The sequence below is a fragment of the Haliotis rubra genome, unplaced genomic scaffold (assembly GCF_003918875.1).
Source record: "Haliotis rubra isolate DU_JTF1 unplaced genomic scaffold, ASM391887v1 Scf422, whole genome shotgun sequence".
Classification (NCBI taxonomy): domain Eukaryota; kingdom Metazoa; phylum Mollusca; class Gastropoda; order Lepetellida; family Haliotidae; genus Haliotis; species Haliotis rubra.
This window is the reverse complement of record NW_025767105.1, coordinates 181642-203743: the sequence shown is the minus strand read 5'-3', so window position 1 is coordinate 203743 and position 22102 is coordinate 181642. Positions and strand designations below refer to the sequence as shown.

The following is a 22102-nucleotide window of genomic DNA, read 5'->3' as shown; positions in this document are numbered from 1 at the left end:
TATTTTGGTCTGGCTATAAATAGTAACAAACCGCATGTGCAGTATGTCACGTGACATACAATCTCCAAGCAATCCCGATCAAAACATTGAGGCTGTCTTGACCGTATTCATAAACGTGTGGGCAATCGAATGTTTTTAATTGCCATAACGCATTCATATTATAAGCATGTGTAAACTAACTTGTACACATGCTCGACACGACCTCTTTAACCAAAGAGCGTCCAATTCACACCGAAGCCAACCGTTGTTTATTGATTATTTACGTCCAATACTGTTGCCTATTAATAGACCGTTGACATCACGGACTAATATTTTACATCGCCTTGATTATATCGAACTGTTCATAATTACGCGCCGCGATTCAAACATGCTTCTGACTTGAAATGATTGCGCTGTGCAAGCAAATAAACTCATATCCACATTAAGGACGGCTTAAAATGTCAGCACGCGATGTCACCTGTTCCTGTCAGGTGAGGTTTGGCCGAATGGGTCTCTCAATGTTCGGACGAGGATATACTGACAAGTGTATTACACAGTGATAGCCATCCCGCCTTTTATCTTTACTCGACCAGACTAGTCATGAACGGTTATCAATATGGTCAGAGGCAGCTGTGACAGTTATTTTTCGGAGGGCTCGCTTGGGTCCGAGGGTGAAAATCAACTGTTTTTACCCATTCATCTATTGTGAGAGTTTGTGTTGCATGCGAGGTAAGTAAACTAATCGTTATTGTCATGTAAGCGCTTGTCAGCACACGGGGTATGTTGGACAGTGCACAGGTATATATTTGTTGTACACCAACACCGATCTTCGACTTTGTTTTCAGGTTTGAAAGCACTACACTTGTATGTAATTAAATATGTCGTCGGTTACATGGTAGTTACATACATGTTACACAGCAGTTAGCTGCAATTTATCGTCCCACAGATATTCGTTTATATAATTTATGTCATCGAAATATAGCTTGTCATAATTCGACATTCATATCCTATGTTAACCGTCTTCCTTGTCAGAATTAAATGTAATTCTTCGTCGAATATATTGGCAGGTTGAATGCAAAACAATGCATTTGATTATAATGGAATATTTCATGCAGATGAAATTAAAGTCATGTTATTAAAATAAAACCGAGTATTGTTTTGAAGAAAATATAACAGTTTGGGTTTTTCCAAGAAATGGTTGCCAGCCCCCAACAGCTGGACGATGTGGAGTAGCTAGCGTTTACATCGGTCCTTATGGACCGTTCATAATTTATGTCTAGAAATATATATATGCTGTTCAAGCTGAGTGATTTTGCTGTTGTTGTCTGTTGTTGAGTAATGTTGTTTGATGCCGCAGTCATCAATATTCGGGCTATCGGTACACGGCGTTGGCCTGTAAATAGTGGAGTGAGGACATTACAAACCAATGACTGATATCATGAGCAAAGACTCACATCAACCAACCGAAAACGTGAGCTTGTCTGTGCTATGGAACAATACTGCCCCGAATGTCCAGGGAGACGGTTGCCTGTTACCAAGCCCAACTGGTGTGGATTGTTTCTCCAACTTCGGTTACAACATGGTTTACCTGGTCCAAACCTTCATTTACAGACCGCCACGCTATGGCTTGAATATTGCTGTGATAGGTGATTTACCCACACTCAAATGCATTCATGCAATGTACGTGAGTGACTGAGTTTAGGTTTACGCCGCTTTTAGCAATATTCCAGCAATATTACGACAGGGGACACCAGAAATGGGCTTCACGCATTGTACCCATGTTGGGAATCGAACTCGGGTCTTCTGCGCGACAAGCCAACGCTTTGACCACTAGGCTACCCCACCGCCCACGCAATATACGTGATATATCCTTCGAGTGTAGTCCAGGTGCCGTTTGATAGCACTGCAGTTATTGAGTTCGTTCCTCACGCCGGGGCCAAGGTTCGATCCCTTCTTGTATAATGTTTGAAGCCTATTTCTACTGTCACACTTCGTGATTTTTCAGAAATGGTGTTAAAATAGGCGTAACAGCTAAATTCACTCACTCACTGATATAAGATCATATTACATATTTGAAACACAATGCTTCTTTAGCGTGTTATCGTCGTGAACTGCATTTATCATTTATCATTTATCAGCAACCCATATGTTTGTCGTATAAGAGTTGAATCCATGTAGATCCGGGTTCAGTAAGCCATGCTTGTTGTAAGAGGCGACTAACGGGATCGGGTGGTCAGGCTCGCTGACTTGGTTGACATATGTCATCGTATCCCAATTGCGTAGATCGATGATCCTGGATTGTCTGGTGAATCCATGAGCAGACCGCCGCCATATAGCTGGAATATTGCTGAGTGCGGCGTTTATTACATCCAAACTAAACCGTAAGAGTTAACTTAAGGGATCGGTTGGTCATGCTTGGTGACTTGATGCATGTCATAGTATACCTACTGCTAAAACCGGCGCCCTTGATATCAATCACTAGGTTGTTAGATCCAGGAACAATTATTTACAGGCTGTCGTACTATACCTTTAATATTGCTGAGTATGGAGTTAAACATCAAACAAAATACACTGACCTGAGAAATAGCATAGCTTTCAAGATGAAGAATCTGTCAAATAACAAAAATCGCTAAAAAGAGTAACACATTCAATGAAAATAGGAATTACATCTTAACGTGCATTATGCGCTGTGCCAGAATACACCCTGTAACCTTATTCCTGAGAAACATATTTGCATGTCATATGTGTACCTAATGCACCCATGCATTCTATGTCAGTGCATGTTGTAAGCATGGGTACAATTACATCCCAGAGTAGTTTGCAAGAACCCAGCGACTCTCTTAGGCTGACGTGTGTTAGTTTTGATAAGGCAGCGAAGCCGAACGATTGGCAAGCACAAAAGTGTGATCGATGGCGGATAAAAAATTAATTGTTGAGAGCGTTTTTGTACATACAGGAGAAGACAGGCGATTTGCAGATAGACCGGAAACGTATGTCTAAACCTACAGGTACACGTGAACCTGTTCAGATAATTTTACAAGTCGCATTATTAATCATTTACGACTTTACTAGTAGTGGGTTCGATTCCCGGGTGGTACTAAACCTAACAAAAATACTAGAATATGTATTTTACTGAGAAAGTGTAATCTGAAATGTAACAGGTGTTACATTTGACCATTTTCTAAAAGGCATTGTGTATTCATAACTTTACTAAGGGCTAACCAAATGTGCAAGCAGTAATATACATGCATATACCCCATATAAATGGTCTATGTACATATGCATGAATTCATACGCCTTTGTACAGCGAACTATGTTTTCAATCGAGACAGAATGATCAGCTAAATTAGTTTCTCCTAGGATAACAAAATACCCCCAGCCTTCATCTCCCTCTCCCCGTGCAACACCCAGGATGTAATTATATTCAATATCATCCCAAACTGGATTCTATATAGGATATCGCTTGGGTGAGGTTTTGTGATATCTCCTAGGTGATATCGTTGGAATTAGGTTGCAACAGAATGCCTACTGTAGACCGTTTCCATTACGTCACACCATGACATCACCAACCTCTCTGGTGCTGATGCTGGTTCGCTGCATCTTTGTCCAGTCAGGTAACCAGGGTTATTGTTGTTTACAAGCTCAAAATGTGGGAAGAATGATCTGGGTGAAAAACAAACTCACCACGTGCCTTTTCATATGGAATCTGTCAGCACAGAAGTGTCAAACTCCCCGCCAAGGGAAACGTTTTCCTATGTTTCATGTCAATAGTCACGGATGTGTGTAATGTGAGTGTATGTTATGATTCTATATGTAAGTGGCGTATATGAGTATGTGTATACACCGTCACATTACACAGTATATTATGATACTATATGTAAGTGGCGTATATGAGTATGTGTATACACCGTCACATTACACTGTATATTATGATACTATATGTAAGTGGCGTATATGAGTATGTGTGTATATTATGATACTATATGTAAGTGGCGTATATGAGTATGTGTATACACCGTCACATTACACAGTATATTATGATACTATATGTAAGTGGCGTATATGAGTATGTGTATACACCGTCACATTACACTGTATATTATGATACTATATGTAAGTGGCGTATATGAGTATGTGTATACACCGTCACATTACACTGTATATTATGATACTATATGTAAGTGGCGTATATGAGTATGTGTATACACCGTCACATTACACTGTATATTATGATACTATATGTAAGTGGCGTATATGGTATGTGTATACACCGTCACATTACACTGTATATTATGATACTATATGTAAGTGGCGTATGTATGAGTATATTGTGATACACCGTCACATGTGTTACACCGTATTATGATGACTATATGTAAGTGGCGTATATGAGTATGTGTATACACCGTCACATTACACTGTATATTATGATACTATATGTAAGTGGCGTATATGAGTATGTGTATACACCGTCACATTACACTGTATATTATTATACTATATGTAAGTGGCGTATATGAGTATGTGTATACACCGTCACATTACACTGTATATTATGATACTATATGTAAGTGGCGTATATGAGTATGTGTATACACCGTCACATTACACTGTATATTATGATACTATATGTAAGTGGCGTATATGAGTATGTGTATACACCGTCACATTACACTGTATATTATGATACTATATGTAAGTGGCGTATATGAGTATGTGTATACACCGTCACATTACACTGTATATTATGATACTATATGTAAGTGGCGTATATGAGTATGTGTGTGGCGTATATGAGTATGTGTATACACCGTCACATTACACTGTATATTATGATACTATATGTAAGTGGCGTATATGAGTATGTGTATACACCGTCACATTACACTGTATATTATGATACTATATGTAAGTGGCGTATATGAGTATGTACCGTCACACCGTCACATTACACTGTATATTATGATACTATATGTAAGTGGCGTATATGAGTATGTGTATACACCGTCACATTACAGTGGCGTATATGAGTATGTGTATACAATTCATCACATTACACAGCATATTATGGTACCATATGTAAGTGGCGTATATGAGCATATGATACTATATGTAAGTGGCGTATATGTCACATTACACTGTATATTATGATACTATATGTAAGTGGCGTATATGAGTATGTGTATACACCGTCACATTACACTGTATATTATGATATGTAAGTGGCGTATATGTATACACCGTCACATTACACTGTATATTATGATTCTATATGTAAGTGGCGTATATGAGTATGTGTATACACCGTCACATTACACTGTATATTATGATACTATATGTAAGTGGCGTATATGAGTATGTGTATACACCGTCACATTACACAGTATATTATGATACTATATGTAAGTGGCGTATATGAGTATGTGTATACACCGTCACATTACACTGTATATTATGATACTATATGTAAGTGGCGTATATGAGTATGTGTATACACCGTCACATTACACTGTATATTATGATACTATATGTAAGTGGCGTATATGAGTATGTGTATACACCGTCACATTACACTGTATATTATGATACTATATGTAAGTGGCGTATATGAGTATGTGTATACACCGTCACATTACACTGTATATTATGATACTATATGTAAGTGGCGTATATGAGTATGTGTATACACCGTCACATTACACAGTTTATTATGATACTATATGTAAGTGGCGTATATGAGGATGTGTATAACATTACACAGTATATTATGATTCTATATTTAAGTGGCTCAAGTGGCTTAAATGTATACAGACGTACATTACACACTGCAGTATAAAGCTATATGAACGTGGTGTCTATAAACGTGCATATTCTGCTGGACACTATGCACTATAACATTATATATAATACATGCACAAACTTTCCCCGAGTGCATGTACAAACGCCTAAATAGTTCACAAACTTTCTTTTTTTATTATGATAACCAATTCCAAACGTTTTCATGTTTAAAATAGGAATTAAAATATATACAAATCACAGGAATAAAAGAATGCACAGATCGATGTATATATTTTACTTCTGTTGCTTCTAATTCTAGCATAATTAGTCTATTGTTATGTTTCAGGCCCTTTTGAACTGGAAGTCTTTCATAGGCATTTTGGTGTTAAATGCATGACATTTCTTATATGTTTTCAACATTTATTTTATACATTGACTGCATATACATGTTTACAGACGTAACACACACTGCTTTTATGGTATATATAACTGGGTTGTATGGCGGTATATAGATATTTACAGACGTACATTAACATGGTTTTTATGGTATATGTAACTGGGTTGTATGGCTGTATATGTTACAGGGAATGTGTGAAGCCAGGGATTTCAGTTAGTCCCTAAGAGAGTCAGTGATTTAGTGAAATCAATGTGACCGACAGGAATTTCATGTATTCCCTAAAATTTCAAGTGATTTCATGAAGTTACTGAAATATTGACTCAGGGAATTCATTAAATCCCTTGAAATTTTAGGGAATACATGAAATCCCTGAGGATTTAGGGATTTCGTGAAATACCTGGTTTCACAAATTCCCTGTAACATATATACCTGTATATAGACGTACATTACACACTGCTTTTATGGTATATGTAAGTGGGTTGTATGGCTGTATATACATGTATATAGACGTACATTACACAATGTCTTATGGTATATGTAACTGGGTTGTATGGCTGTATATACATGTATATAGACGTACATTACACACTGTTTTATGGTATATGTAACTGGGTTGTATGGCTGTATATACATGTCTAGACGTACATTACACACTGTTTTATGGTATATGTAACTGGGTTGTATGGTTGTATATACATGTATATAGACGTACATTACACAATGTCTTATGGTATATGTAACTGGGTTGTATGGCTGTATATACATGTATATAGACGTACATTACACACTGTTTTATGGTATATGTAACTGGGTTGTATGGCTGTATATACATGTATATAGACGTACATTACACACTGTTTTATGGTATATGTAACTGGGTTGTATGGCTGTATATACATGTATATAGACGTACATTACACACTGTTTTATGGTATATGTAACTGGGTTGTATGGCTGTATATACATGTATATAGACGTACATTACACACTGTTTTATGGTATATGTAACTGGGTTGTATGGCTGTATATACATGTATATAGACGTACATTACACACTGTTTTATGGTATATGTAACTGGGTTGTATGGCTGTATATACATGTATATAGACGTACATTACACACTGTTTTATGGTATATGTAACTGGGTTGTATGGCTGTATATACATGTATATAGACGTACATTACACACTGTGTTTTTATGGTATATGTAACTGGGTTGTATGGCTGTATATACATGTATATAGACGTACATTACACAATGTTTTATGGTATATGTAACTGGGTTGTATGGCTGTATATACATGTATATAGACGTACATTACACAATGTCTTTATGGTATATGTAACTGGGTTGTATGGTTGTATATGTATGTATATATATACGTACATTACACACTGTTTTATGGTATATGTAACTGGGTTGTATGGCTGTATATACATGTATATAGACGTACATTACACACTGTTTTATGGTATATGTAACTGGGTTGTATGGCTGTATATACATGTATATAGACGTACATTACACACTGTTTTATGGTATATGTAACTGGGTTGTATGGCTGTATATACATGTATATAGACGTACATTACACAATGTCTTATGGTATATGTAACTGGGTTGTATGGCTGTATATACATGTATATAGACGTACATTACACAATGTCTTATGGTATATGTAACTGGGTTGTATGGCTGTATATACATGTATATAGACGTACATTACACAATGTCTTATGGTATATGTAACTGGGTTGTATGGCTGTATATACATGTATATAGACGTACATTACACAATGTCTTATGGTATATGTAACTGGGTTGTTATGGCTGTATATACATGTATATAGACGTACATTACACAATGTCTTATGGTATATGTAACTGGGTTGTATGGCTGTATATACATGTATATAGACGTACATTACACAATGTCTTATGGTATATGTAACTGGGTTGTATGGCTGTATATATACATGTATATAGACGTACATTACACAATGTCTTATGGTATATGTAACTGGGTTGTATGGCTGTATATACATGTATATAGACGTACATTACACAATGTCTTATGGTATATGTAACTGGGTTGTATGGCTGTATATACATGTATATAGACGTACATTACACAATGTCTTATGGTATATGTAACTGGGTTGTATGGCTGTATATACATGTATATAGACGTACATTACACACTGTCTTATGGTATATGTAACTGGGTTGTATGGCTGTATATACATGTATATAGACGTACATTACACACTGTTTTATGGTATATGTAACTGGGTTGTATGGCTGTATATACATGTATATAGACGTACATTACACACTGTTTTATGGTATATGTAACTGGGTTGTATGGCTGTATATACATGTATATAGACGTACATTACACACTGTTTTATGGTATATGTAACTGGGTTGTATGGCTGTATATACATGTATATAGACGTACATTACACACTGTTTTATGGTATATGTAACTGGGTTGTATGGCTGTATATACATGTATATAGACGTACATTACACACTGTTTTATGGTATATGTAACTGGGTTGTATGGCTGTATATACATGTATATAGACGTACATTACACACTGTTTTATGGTATATGTAACTGGGTTGTATGGCTGTATATACATGTATATAGACGTACATTACACACTGTCTTTTATGGTATATGTAACTGGGTTGTATGGCTGTATATACATGTATATAGACGTACATTACACACTGTTTTATGGTATATGTAACTGGGTTGTATGGCTGTATATACATGTATATAGACGTACATTACACAATGTCTTATGGTATATGTAACTGGGTTGTATGGCTGTATATACATGTATATAGGCGTACATTACACAATGTCTTATGGTATATGTAACTGGGTTGTATTGCTATATATACATGTATATAGACGTACATTACACAATGTCTTATGGTATATGTAACTGGGTTGTATGGCTGTATATACATGTATATAGACGTACATTACACAATGTCTTATGGTATATGTAACTGGGTTGTATGGCTATATATACATGTATATAGGCGTACATTACACAATGTCTTATGGTATATGTAACTGGGTTGTATGGCTGTATATACATGTATATAGACGTACATTACACAATGTCTTATGGTATATGTAACTGGGTTGTATTGCTATATATACATGTATATAGGAATTACATTACACAATGTCTTATGGTATATGTAACTGGGTTGTATGGCTGTATATACATGTATATAGGATTACATTACTCACTGTTTTATGGTATATGTAACTGGGTTGTATGGCTGTATATACATGTATATAGACGTACATTACACACTGCCTTTATGGTATATGTAACTGGGTTGTATGGCTGTATATACATGTATATAGACGTACATTACACACTGTTTTATGGTATATGTAACTGGGTTGTATGGCTGTATATACCTGTATATAGACGTACATTACACACTGTTTTATGGTATATGTAACTGGGTTGTATGGCTGTATATACATGTATATAGACGTACATTACACACTGTTTTATGGTATATGTAACTGGGTTGTATGGCTGTATATACATGTATATAGACGTACATTACACACTGTTTTATGGTATATGTAACTGGGTTGTATGGCTGTATATACATGTATATAGACGTACATTACACACTGTTTTATGGTATATGTAACTGGGTTGTATGGCTGTATATACATGTATATAGACGTACATTACACACTGTTTTATGGTATATGTAACTGATTGTTGTATGGCTGTATATACCTGTATATAGACGTACATTACACACTGTTTTATGGTATATGTAACTGGATTGTATGGCTGTATATACATGTATATAGACGTACATTACACACTGCCTTTATGGTATATGTAACTGGGTTGTATGGCTGTATATACATGTATATAGACGTACATTACACACTGTTTTATGGTATATGTAACTGGGTTGTATGGCTGTATATACATGTATATAGACGTACATTACACACTGTTTTATGGTATATGTAACTGGGTTGTATGGCTGTATATACATGTATATAGACGTACATTACACACTGTTTTATGGTATATGTAACTGGATTGTATGGCTGTATATACCTGTATATAGACGTACATTACACACTGTTTTTATGGTATATATAACTGGGTTGTATGGCTGTATATACATGTATATAGACGTATATTACACACTGTTTGATGGTGTATGTAACTGGGTTGTATGGCTATATATACATGTATACAGACGTACATTACACACTGTTTGATGGTGTATGTAACTGGATTTTATGGCTGTATATACATGTATATAGACGTACATTACACACTGTTTTATGGTATATGTAACTGGGTTGTATGGCTGTATATACATGTATATAGACGTACATTACACACTGTTTTATGGTATATGTAACTGGGTTGTATGGCTGTATATACATGTATATAGACGTACATTACACACTGTTTTTATGGTATATGTAACTGGGTTGTATGGCTGTATATACATGTATATAGACGTACATTACACACTGTTTGATGGTGTATGTAACTGGGCTGTATATACATGTATATAGACGTACATTACACACTGTTTTATGGTATATGTAACTGGGTTGTATGGCTGTATATACATGTATATAGACGTACATTACACAATGTCTTATGGTATATGTAACTGGGTTGTATGGCTGTATATATACATGTATATAGACGTACATTACACAATGTCTTATGGTATATGTAACTGGGTTGTATGGCTGTATATACATGTATATAGACGTACATTACACACTGTTTTATGGTATATGTAACTGGGTTGTATGGCTGTATATACATGTATATAGACGTACAATACACTCTTTTTTTATATATTGTATATGTAACTGGGTTGTATGGCTGTATATACATGTATATAGACGTACATTACACACTGTTTTATGGTATATGTAACTGGGTTGTATGGCTCTATATACATGTATATAGATGTACATTACACACTGTTTTATGATATATGTAACTGGGTTGTATGGCTATATATACATGTATATAGACATGTATAGACGTACATTACACACTGTTTTATGATATATGTAACTGGGTTGTATGGCTGTATATACATGTATATAGACGTACATTACACACTGTTTTATGGTATATGTAACTGGGTTGTATGGCTGTATATACATGTATATAGACGTACAATACACACTGTTTCATGGTATATGTAACTGGGTTGTATGGCTGTTTATACATGTATATAGACGTACATTACACACTGTTTTATGGTATATGTAACTGGGTTGTATGGCCGTTTATAAATGTATACAGACGTACAATTCTCACATTTGTTACTTTAAGTAGAATTTTTGTATGTACTTACAGTAACTCACATTACATGCTATACTTTAATGCTGTATGAAATTAGTGTATGGATAGCGATTGTTAACTATTGTTTTAAGCTATGTATGAATGGATCCTGTGAGTGTACACAGTTTATTATCATACTGTACCAAAGTGACTTCTGTGTATGAAGATGTACAGAAGCACATTACACACACTACTATAACACTATATGTGAGAGGTTTCTGTTAGTACATGAGGTTTCTGTTAGTACATACATATGAGTACAGTACTACGTGTAAGTAGTTTTTAAAATTATTATATAGGAGCAGTATATGCTGAAAGTTCTGGGTATTCAGGGTCTGTGATGCAGGACATTGTTAATACCAATCACTGGATTGTTTCACCAGGTTGTCATGAGTTTGCCGGATGATTTCTCTTTGTGGCATTAAAACCTCACACAAACACACAGTACTATATGAAATAACTGTGTCTATGAAGGTTCAAACGACATTAAGCGTATATGCATTACAATGACTTCTGAAATATTGTTTCCCAGTGTGATAAACAAAAGGATGCAGCGTACGTGTTAGACATATATTTTAAAATTTGACATTTTATGCAAAACTCGGTCAGTCGGTGTAAATCAATATGTTTCGATGAGGTGACTGCGTTATCGGAGAGGTTGTACTTCCGGGTCAGAGCTGGCACCCGGTATCCCATACTTGTCGTAACAGCCGAGGTCTGGGTGGTTGCAGTGAGTGGCCTGGCTGATCCTGTGCCATTATGTCCTAAGGGTATGGATCGTTGCTCATGCTATCGACCAGTTGTTTGCATGGCCCAATCACTGTTACTTACCCGCAGCCTTGATGATGCGGGGTTGATTCTGTCTGCGGCATGAAAAAACATTCACTCACTCAGTTACCGTTTCGGAACAATTAGATGTGTATATTTAGTACGTCGTCACAAGAACGTTATAATGGAAGGTTGCACATGCTTGTGTATCCAGACTAGAAATGTGTTGTTTTGTACAACTCTAGTCGTTTTAATGTAGTTGCGCAAATGGTTCAGCTTTTCATGTCATAAAATACAAATGATGACATTCTGTGGTAATAGGGTTGAATGTAATAAACATATTTATCTGGCTGACATACAACCAAAACATCAGTCATAGCAAGTCGTGCCCATTGGACAAGTTGAACCAGCACATATCTGCTATTGCATCGTTTCCATTTTGTCAGACTTGAACGATTGAATGTCATGATGAATTGACTAATAATTTCATGAAAATTGTTATTTAAATTTCATATGGGATGTAGTCAAATTAAACCATGATTGCATAAAGACCGAGATAGTTTAGCATCCTCATGTTTAAAAGTCATTACAGACGAGGACGCCATGAACCTTATTTATAGTTATCAAAATCACGGGAAATCCAACAACGTGCCGTATAGTTCTGTGACCATCCGGGGAATTTGTGTATGTATTATTTCATTTCCTTAGAGTTACGTCATGGACTTGTGATGCGAGATGAGATTTTCGTTTTTCACATTGCAAACCTGCATTCGAAAAAATCAAATGATACAATAAATATCATTCAAAAAGATCTGAATTTGGCACAAAGGACTGAGACATTAATACCATAATGATGACCTACATTTAATGAGGAGGCACACGGAGTGTCCAGTGTGTTTTTTAACTGACTTCAGAAATATGTTTCGGGGACCACCTGTTTCGAAGGTTCATGGTATTTTCGACGATGTACTGAGCAGGATATAAAAATGAAATTTCTGGGGAGGTATCTGGACACCAACGCCGCAGGGGACATAACTGCTCTACAAAGCAACATAGCCATTTTACCACCAACTGCATCCGTTACTATCTACTATAAATACGTCTACTAGTGGATGAAATGCAGATACTAGTTTACAGTCGACTGCTACTACTACTACTACTGCTGCTACTACTACTACTACTACTACTACTGCTGCTGCTGCTACTACTACTACTACTACTACTACTGCTGCTGCTGCTACTACTACTACTACTACTGCTGCTGCTGCTGCTGCTGCTACTACTACTACCACTACTACTGCTGCTGCTGCTACTACTACTACTACTACTATTACTGCTGCTGCTGCTGCTACTACTACTACTACTGCTATTACTACTACTACTTCTACTACTACTACTACTACTGCTACTACTACTACTACTACTACTACTACTTCTACTGCATCACGACTACTAAGGATACCTACCTCATCTATAATCAAAGTAAACATTATTGTTGTCAAATATAGATATATCGCACCATGCAAATCAGAGTGAATTGTCTGTAGGTATGATAAATAAAAATATAACAAATGCATTATTAGAGGAAAATAAAACATATAATATCTGCTGAAATGTACAACATACTGATGTTCAATAATTCATTCAAATATGAAATACAGACATGTGATATTCTTCTGTGAGATGTCCTCGGTGCCAAGTAAAAAGGGTGCTGTAGATTGTGTTCGCCCACTAAACAGCTATTTTACGTGAACAGCAATATATGAACCACACCTAGTGAACAATATATTTAATATAATTATTATTTTTTAATCCAAGTATCAGTTGATTAATTAAACTAACAGTCATTATTTGCTTTCCGTGTTTGCATGTATGTTTACTCATTTTACAATTTATAATTCATTTACACATGGAAGGTCACAGGCCTCAAACAAAACACTTTTTAATGTATCAATATACACCAAGTGTTTACATTGTGAGATGTCCGAATATATTACTGTGACAATATCTGAAAAGAGGTGTTTTTAACATGAACTTAATATGTACAAATACCATATAATTGATATTGAAGTAGTAGACATTATACAGTTACATACTGGCATGTTGTTAGTCTGTAGAAATGGTATATTATGATATGAGGTTCGGGTGTGGAAAAGGTGTTGTCGCTTTAATATAATATCTGTCTTTAGGGACTCACTTTACTCTGGAGAGGTTTGGGCGGTGAGTGGGGGTGGGGGGGCTTGTCATCAATCTTGTACATATGTATACCCCTTTCATTGATTTTGTACATGACACGCGGGGTTGGGGGGAGGGAGAGGGGGTTCATATACTTTCTACTTTTTTTTTTTTTGGGGGGGGCATTCACATCCTCCTCCTCCCCCGCCAAAAAATATACACGGTCCCTTATACAGATGAAGTTGTTATTTTTGTACATCTTAGTCATAAGGCTGGCTGATACGATATTCCATTTAAAGTGAATATTATCCACACCTATTCCTATTGTTACATACGTACGTTTGTGTATGTGGTCATTATCCCTAAAAATAAAAAGTAACTTTTTCATGTTATCACTGTTGACAGGAAGCACACAAAGAATTGTTCCTTGAAACCCAACATCCTGTTTATATCGTATAAAATATCAGGAAAACAACCTACTAGATCCAAAAGTTCTTCTTAAGAATTATCGCCACTGTTTAGTTGCGAGAGCGTCTTCCTTGTCTGTGTATTATTGCCTTCACATCGTCAGCAATGGCACGTGCACATAGACCGGTACGAACTGGTTTCTGGGATATGTTATGATTGTCGTCTGCTGGTCTGGCCGTTGTGATTTCCAGACAAATGTGTATCCCCGGTAAAAGGATTACCCCTGCCATAAATACCGTACAGAGGTAGGTGGCCCAATGTGTTGCTTATGAGAGTAAGGGTGCTGTCATGTAAATAAGTTTTACATTATTAATTATTGTCGAGCTTCGCGCAACTTATGTTCAAAGTCTGGAAGAAATATGCCCTGTTTTGGTTGAAGTTCAGAGCAAGAACACGATAGAATTATTAAGGCAATTTTTCTCCTAATCCTAGATTGCATGTTATTATCACAAATCATTCTGACATGTGAAGTTAGTTTGGACGATTTCTGATATCATTCTAACAAACTTACCTTTTGCCGTAAAAATGGAAAATTTTCATACTGACACTTTTCACTGGATATGTAAAATGTGTAGATCTACAAACTATTTTTTATTTACTGCTACAAAAAAGAATGCATTAAATATTTTGCATACTTTATTATTTGACTAGTTCACCAGTGTCGGCTATATTCGCCTCCATGTTACATGAATAATTTCTAATTAATTCTAACTAAACAGTGCAAGTATTTTTTCACGTCTGGAGCTATGTACCTATGTGCTTTTTTCATGGTGTATTTCTGGAAACTCTCAAAAATATTTAGTGTTTACATATAATTGTATTATTAAAAGTAACACATAAACAGTAATGGTGTATGATGAAATCTGATGTATTTTCTGGAATACTTATATTTCAAGTGTGAATAGTAAACACATCACTAAATCATTCAATCACTTTCTCATCTTACAAGTAGGCGCTATTACATACGGACAATTCTGGTATTCCCAATACGACAATATTACATTACTAATATTCAGACACCAAGTTACTTACATAATACATGTTTGTTTTGAATAATTCAGTATAATTCTTATACCTTAAGAGTCTCACAAGGCACTGTTTTAGGCGTATTATATTGCAAGGCTAATATCACCATATCACCATACGACATATAATAATGCTTATCCACTATTTAAAATTGCAGAAATATGTCATGCACCTGATTCCAAATTTCTAGACTTATGTATGTAAACAACAACTTATGAAATATTGTTTAAGGCGTGTCGTAATTTCCGCCTGGTGGTTTGATGGTAGGAAACCCGTTCTACCTGTCAATGTGGTTTTAAACCTGAAGTAGTATAAAGCAACGTAAAACAGAGCCTGCTGCATTTACGTTACTGAAGTGACTCTCAAATGGTTAGCTATCAGAAACTGTAACTCTGTTGTGTCTTTTAAAACTGCAGTTCATGTGAAACAAAAATGTGCACCCGTATATTTCTCATATGGGAAAAGGAAGCTAAATGTTTTGCATACAAGATTAAGATATATGACAAGTACACTTAATTATGATTTATTCAGAATTAATGTAAGAAATGATGCACTTTGTCAGTGTGGCCATAATTGTGAAAATGTTTTTCATTATTTTCTTGAATGTCCATTATATATAATTCAAAAGAACAAATGTTAACCTCTTTCGAAAATATAATGAATTATAGAGCATGTATTGATATTAATCTCATCTTAAATGGCAATGCAGGTCTCTCGCTTAGTGAAAATCAGAATGTTTTTAAATCTATACATATCTACATCCATAACACTAAACGATTTAAATAACTCTGTCTGTACATATCTATACCCTTTGTCTGCCTCTTGTTGAACGTTTTTTGTAATATACACGTGTAACTATGTTCGAGAGGGCTTATTTTAGTTGGATAACTTGTGCCCAATCCTTTTCTTAATTGAATAAAATATGTTTCAATCATGCTTATCCACTATTTAAAATTGCAGAAATATGTCACGCTCCTGATTCCAAATTTCTAGACTTATGTATGTAAACAACAACTTATGAAATATTGTTTAAGGCGTGTCATAATTTCCGCCTGGTGGTTTGATGGTAGGAAACACATTCTAAACTCTTCATGATTTATACCTGTCAATGTGGGTTTAAACCTGAAGTAGGATAAAGCAACGTAATACATAGGCTGCTGCATTTACGTTACTGAAGTGACTCTCAAATGTTTAGCATTAAAATGCTGACAGCTGCTTTGCCAAATCCTCGTATTGTCATTATCGTGTCCCAATTAATCTGGTGAATAGCAATTACAATTAAATACATTGTACTCAAATGTACACCTTCTTACACAGACCCTATCCATTGGTAAAATGGGGTTAAATATAAATACACATTCTTCCACATGCGTGGTCATAGACAGAGATATCATAGGGGATCCAGAAATTTTCGGGGGGGTGGGGTGGGGTGGCGTTCAGGGGTTCGAACCCTCTGAAACCACACACACACACACACACACACACACACACACACACACACGCACTCTCTGGATCCGCCACTGGATATAATTTATTATCGGCTTTAATTCATCTTGAGATTTTTAAAAAGGTTTTACCTTCCATTCCTGATGATCCATACTGGATGAAGATGCTCCCCCCAACATACACTGAAGTATGGACGGTTAGTCTTGTGTTTATGAGCATTGAACTGGTTTTGTTTGTATCATCCAACAGGTGTTTTATGCGCAGGCATCTCAACGCGGACATTTCGTCTCGTAGTATACAATGTATCTAATAGAAAAATCAAAAGTTAACCTTTACCCTGAATGTCCAACGCTGACACAGATGTTCGACTTAAGTAGGTGAAACAGGGGCGGATACAGCATTTTTAGAAAGGGGGGGTGTGTGTGTGTGCATACTATTGAGAAAAGGGAGGGTGCACATGTCATTTTCATCCGAGTTTCAATGGTCATTTAATAAACCTTCAGGACAAAGGGGGGTGGGTGTGCACCCCTGCACCCCCTTCTGGATCCGCCTATGGGAAAATATAACAATGAACAGTGATAATGAAATAACACAACAACAGTCTGGATGTTGAGGCTGGAACATGCGCAGAAGCGGTCACGCAACATCAGACCATACATGGCAATTTGTCGTCATATACGTTATTTACATTGTTGATTACAGAAACACGACACGGAATGGAATCTGAAAATGGTTCTTCTTTCCGTTAGATAATTTAGTGATTGATTAAGATTTTTATTTCTGCCGACACACACACACGACCAAATTTGCTAGTTATCTGAAATAATTGATAACATGACGCATAGTGTATTATCTAATTGCCGATCTGCGTTTAAAGTTGTAAGCATTTCACAATTAGGTAAATGGGTTTGAACAGAAACCTTATTCTGCAGTTTAGATTTAGCTGATATTGTTTAAGGTGTGTAAGAAATATAGATTGTACGATATTTTACAAGGTACACATGTTCTGTGTACACTCAGACAGACAATCATACACGACATCTTATATATCATATCTCCTGGTAGCCTAGAGATTTGCATAGTTTGATAAATCATTTTGGAACTTTTGTTCATTTTTGAAAGCTAATGCTATTTTTCTCAGTACTCTCGTGTCAAGAAATGTCAACAATGACGCATATTAACTGAAATACTGTGCATGAGATTTGACATTTCATAGCTTCAATCATGAGCAGTGCGGCCGAAAAGGTTTAGCCTCGTCGTCTTGGAAATTACGACACAAAGACAAATGACTAACTGGATTTAATCTCTCCGTCAAACTGGTTATATAAGTAAATATATGTATCGATATACAGGTTAGTGTCGTCGAATCCCATGTCAGGAGCTTTATATGGTGAAAACATTATCAATTATCCTGCCCAGATATTAGAATTGACACTTCCCATTAGAACTAAATGTTGGTGATAGACACGCAGTATGCGTCATGGATACGAAATAGAAATGATTTATAATGTTTATGACTCAGTCTACTAGTTGCACTTCAGAATTTTCGTTATATTGTGATTTTAAATTCTATGCAAAAAGACACCGTTCGAGGTTCTTACGTAAATTGAGATAGGTTTCTAACTAAAAACAAAAGAAAATTCGAGAATATCATTCATAGTAAATTTACCTTGCACGAAAATAAAGTAGACCACACATTTAATTGTGAGCACACACAAAATGAAATTAATTCACGCACTGAAATAGATGTTTTCGGGATACCACCGCGAAATGAACTGTTATAAATTATATTAAATACTTACGTTGTGTGTGAATATTTTACAACTGATAGTGGTCGCATAAAAGTACACAAACACGAACGATTACACGTCAGTAATTGAAGTATTATAGATGCTTGTTGTATCGAGCGATATTTCATTTACTGACTTACATATTAGGAATATTGAAAGATGCCTGTGCAGTCAGCAAAACAGTATTAGCAGACAATGCTAAAAGGATGTGTTACGTTTGGTCACTAGATTTATGTCAAGTCAAGTCTTATATTTCGGGTGACGGCCTTCCGTCCATATACAAAAATATATATACTGATTACGATGATGACTACAGCATAGGTACATTATAAATACGTATAGTTAAGCATGCATAATTTAACATTAGGGGCATGGTGAAATACATATTTATTATCCATTAACCAGCCGCTGCCTTAGCTCAAGCTCAAACATAAATATTTACAAAGATTATTTAATAATTCAATTCATGTAGAAGACATGATAGACAGATTGTCGTTGTCCATTTGTGGCAAATAACACTGTCTTAGATTATTATAACATTCACATATAAGCATAAAATGAAATTCATCTTCTATTCCTTTATTACATATGGGGCAAATGCGTTGATTAAAATCAACTCCCAACCACCGTCCCTCATTAACCTCACAATTGTGAAATTTCCGCTCTGATCCTAGTAAGAATATTTCTATGTTTTTTATTTGCTAACAAAGTTAAATATTTTTCTGGTTCTAAAATACTTTTGAATTGTCTGTACAGCTTGTACCTTGGTCTTTCTTCAATTGTACTATTCCATGTCTGTATGGTTACATGTCAACTTCAACTCTTTTAAACATCTGAAGAAACTCGAATTCATTACGACACCGTGAAATAACCAAACATCACCAAATCCATGTGAAAACAATAAATTACGCACAGATGAAACATAGTTATTATAACCACAATTATCATAATACATTAAAATATCATAGACTTTTAAAAAAAATATTTTTATCACGTTAGCAATGATATTTTTCTTTTTGGTGTACATTGTATTAATATACGAAAAACAACGTGGTGTAATTTTGGATTTATAAATATAAGACACACAGTTATGCTTTGTTCATATTTCATGTTTATGAATATATAGCACTCAGTTATGTTGTAATATTTCATGGTTATAAATATACATCACTTAATTATGTTGTAAAGTTTCATGTTTGTGAATATATAACAGCCAGATATGGTGTAATTTTTCATGTTTCTAAATATATAGCACCCAGTTATGATGTAATATTTCATGTTTATAAACATATAGCACCCAGTTATATATCAAATATATATCATGTTTATAAACATATAACACCCAGTTATGTTGTAATATTTAATGTTTGTAAATATATAGCACCCAGTTATGATGTAATATTTCATGTTTATAAATATAAAACACACCTTTTTGCTATGGAAATTATTCGGATATATCAATATAAGACACGCAGTTATGTTGGCCAAATATTTCATTTACGACAGGTGTATTTTATGTGTATAAAATATGACACACAGTTATGTTGGATAAATATTTTGTGTTTTTTCAAAAACAATGTAAGACACAGAGTTATGATGTGTTAATGTCACTCTATGATGTGTTTATACATGTAAGACACATAGTTATATCTTATATAAATTTATAATTCGGATTATAAAGATAAGACAAAGACAAAGTTTCATGTTTGTGAATATATAACAGCCAGATATGGTGTAATTTTTCATGTTTGTAAATATATAGCACCCAGTTATGATGTAATATTTCATATTTATAAACATATAACACCCAGTTATGTTGTAATATTTCATGTTTGTAAATATATAGCACCCAGTTATGATGTAATATTTCATGTTTATAAATATAAAACACACCTTTTGCTATGGAAATTATTCGGATATATCAATATAAGACAATCATGTTGTGGTAATATTTCATGTTTATAGATCTGAGACACAATTGTGTTAAGGTGATAATTTGGGGATATACATATCAGACACACAATTATGTGGTAATAGGTTGGATTTATAAGACACGCAGTTATGTTGGCCAAATATTTCATGTTTATGAATTTACGACAGGTGTATTTTAGGTGTATAAAATATGACACACAGTTATGTTGGATTAATATTTCGTGTTTTTTCAAAAACAATGTAAGACACAGTTATGATGTGTTAATGTCACTCTATGATGTGTTTATACATGTAAGTCACATAGTTATATCGTATATAAATTTATAATTCGGAGTATAAAGATAAGACAAAGAGATTGTTGTGTTAATGTTTCATGTTCATGAATATAAGACACATAGTAATGTTGTGTCCATAATGCGGATTTACACACAGTTATGCTTTGTAATGCAGTAATGTTCATAGTTCGGATTTATAAATATAACACTCATATTTATGCTGTAGTAATATATCGGATCGGATTAAAAAAATATACGATAAAGATATTTTGTAATATTTAAGCTTGATATCATAGCCATTTCTCTTTTTTTCAAATATCGAAAATTGGAAATCAGTTATTTTTTTTTTGCGTTTGTTTAGTTTACTAGCATCTATTCTCAGTAATTGTTTTATGTTTAATGTACGAAATCCCTTATTTTATAAGGTTTTCATGGTACGTTTTAGCTTTTATAAAACAAAGCAGTTTGCCTTAGTTAAAGCGGCGAGGATCTACAGTGTTGAAGAGGTGCTGTGGGTAAATGAAAAAAAACCAAACCAACGCTTCTTGGTAAATGTTTTTTCTTGCAATGGCGCCATAATATTGGTTTAAATACACGTGTACATATATCTTCCAAAATTAAATTGTTATGGTGAGGCTTGTATCTGTACTACACATGTTTTGGACGGCTGGAC

General features: G+C 34.9%; 1 protein-coding gene across 2 annotated transcripts in view; it reads left to right on the top strand.

Moving 5' to 3' along the window:
• Nucleotides 1-348: 348 nt before the first annotated feature.
• The window catches only part of LOC124288678 (cyclin-dependent kinase 4 inhibitor C-like), a 41314-nt gene continuing 19560 nt past the window's right edge, over nt 349-22102 (top strand). The window contains exon 1 of one of the 2 annotated variants that reach the window (XM_046725245.1): nt 349-708. The gene's annotated coding sequence lies outside the window, so the exon portion shown is untranslated. Of the gene's footprint in view, nt 709-15093; nt 15206-22102 lie in introns of those variants that run through there. The other variant, XM_046725246.1, reaches the window with a different exon arrangement.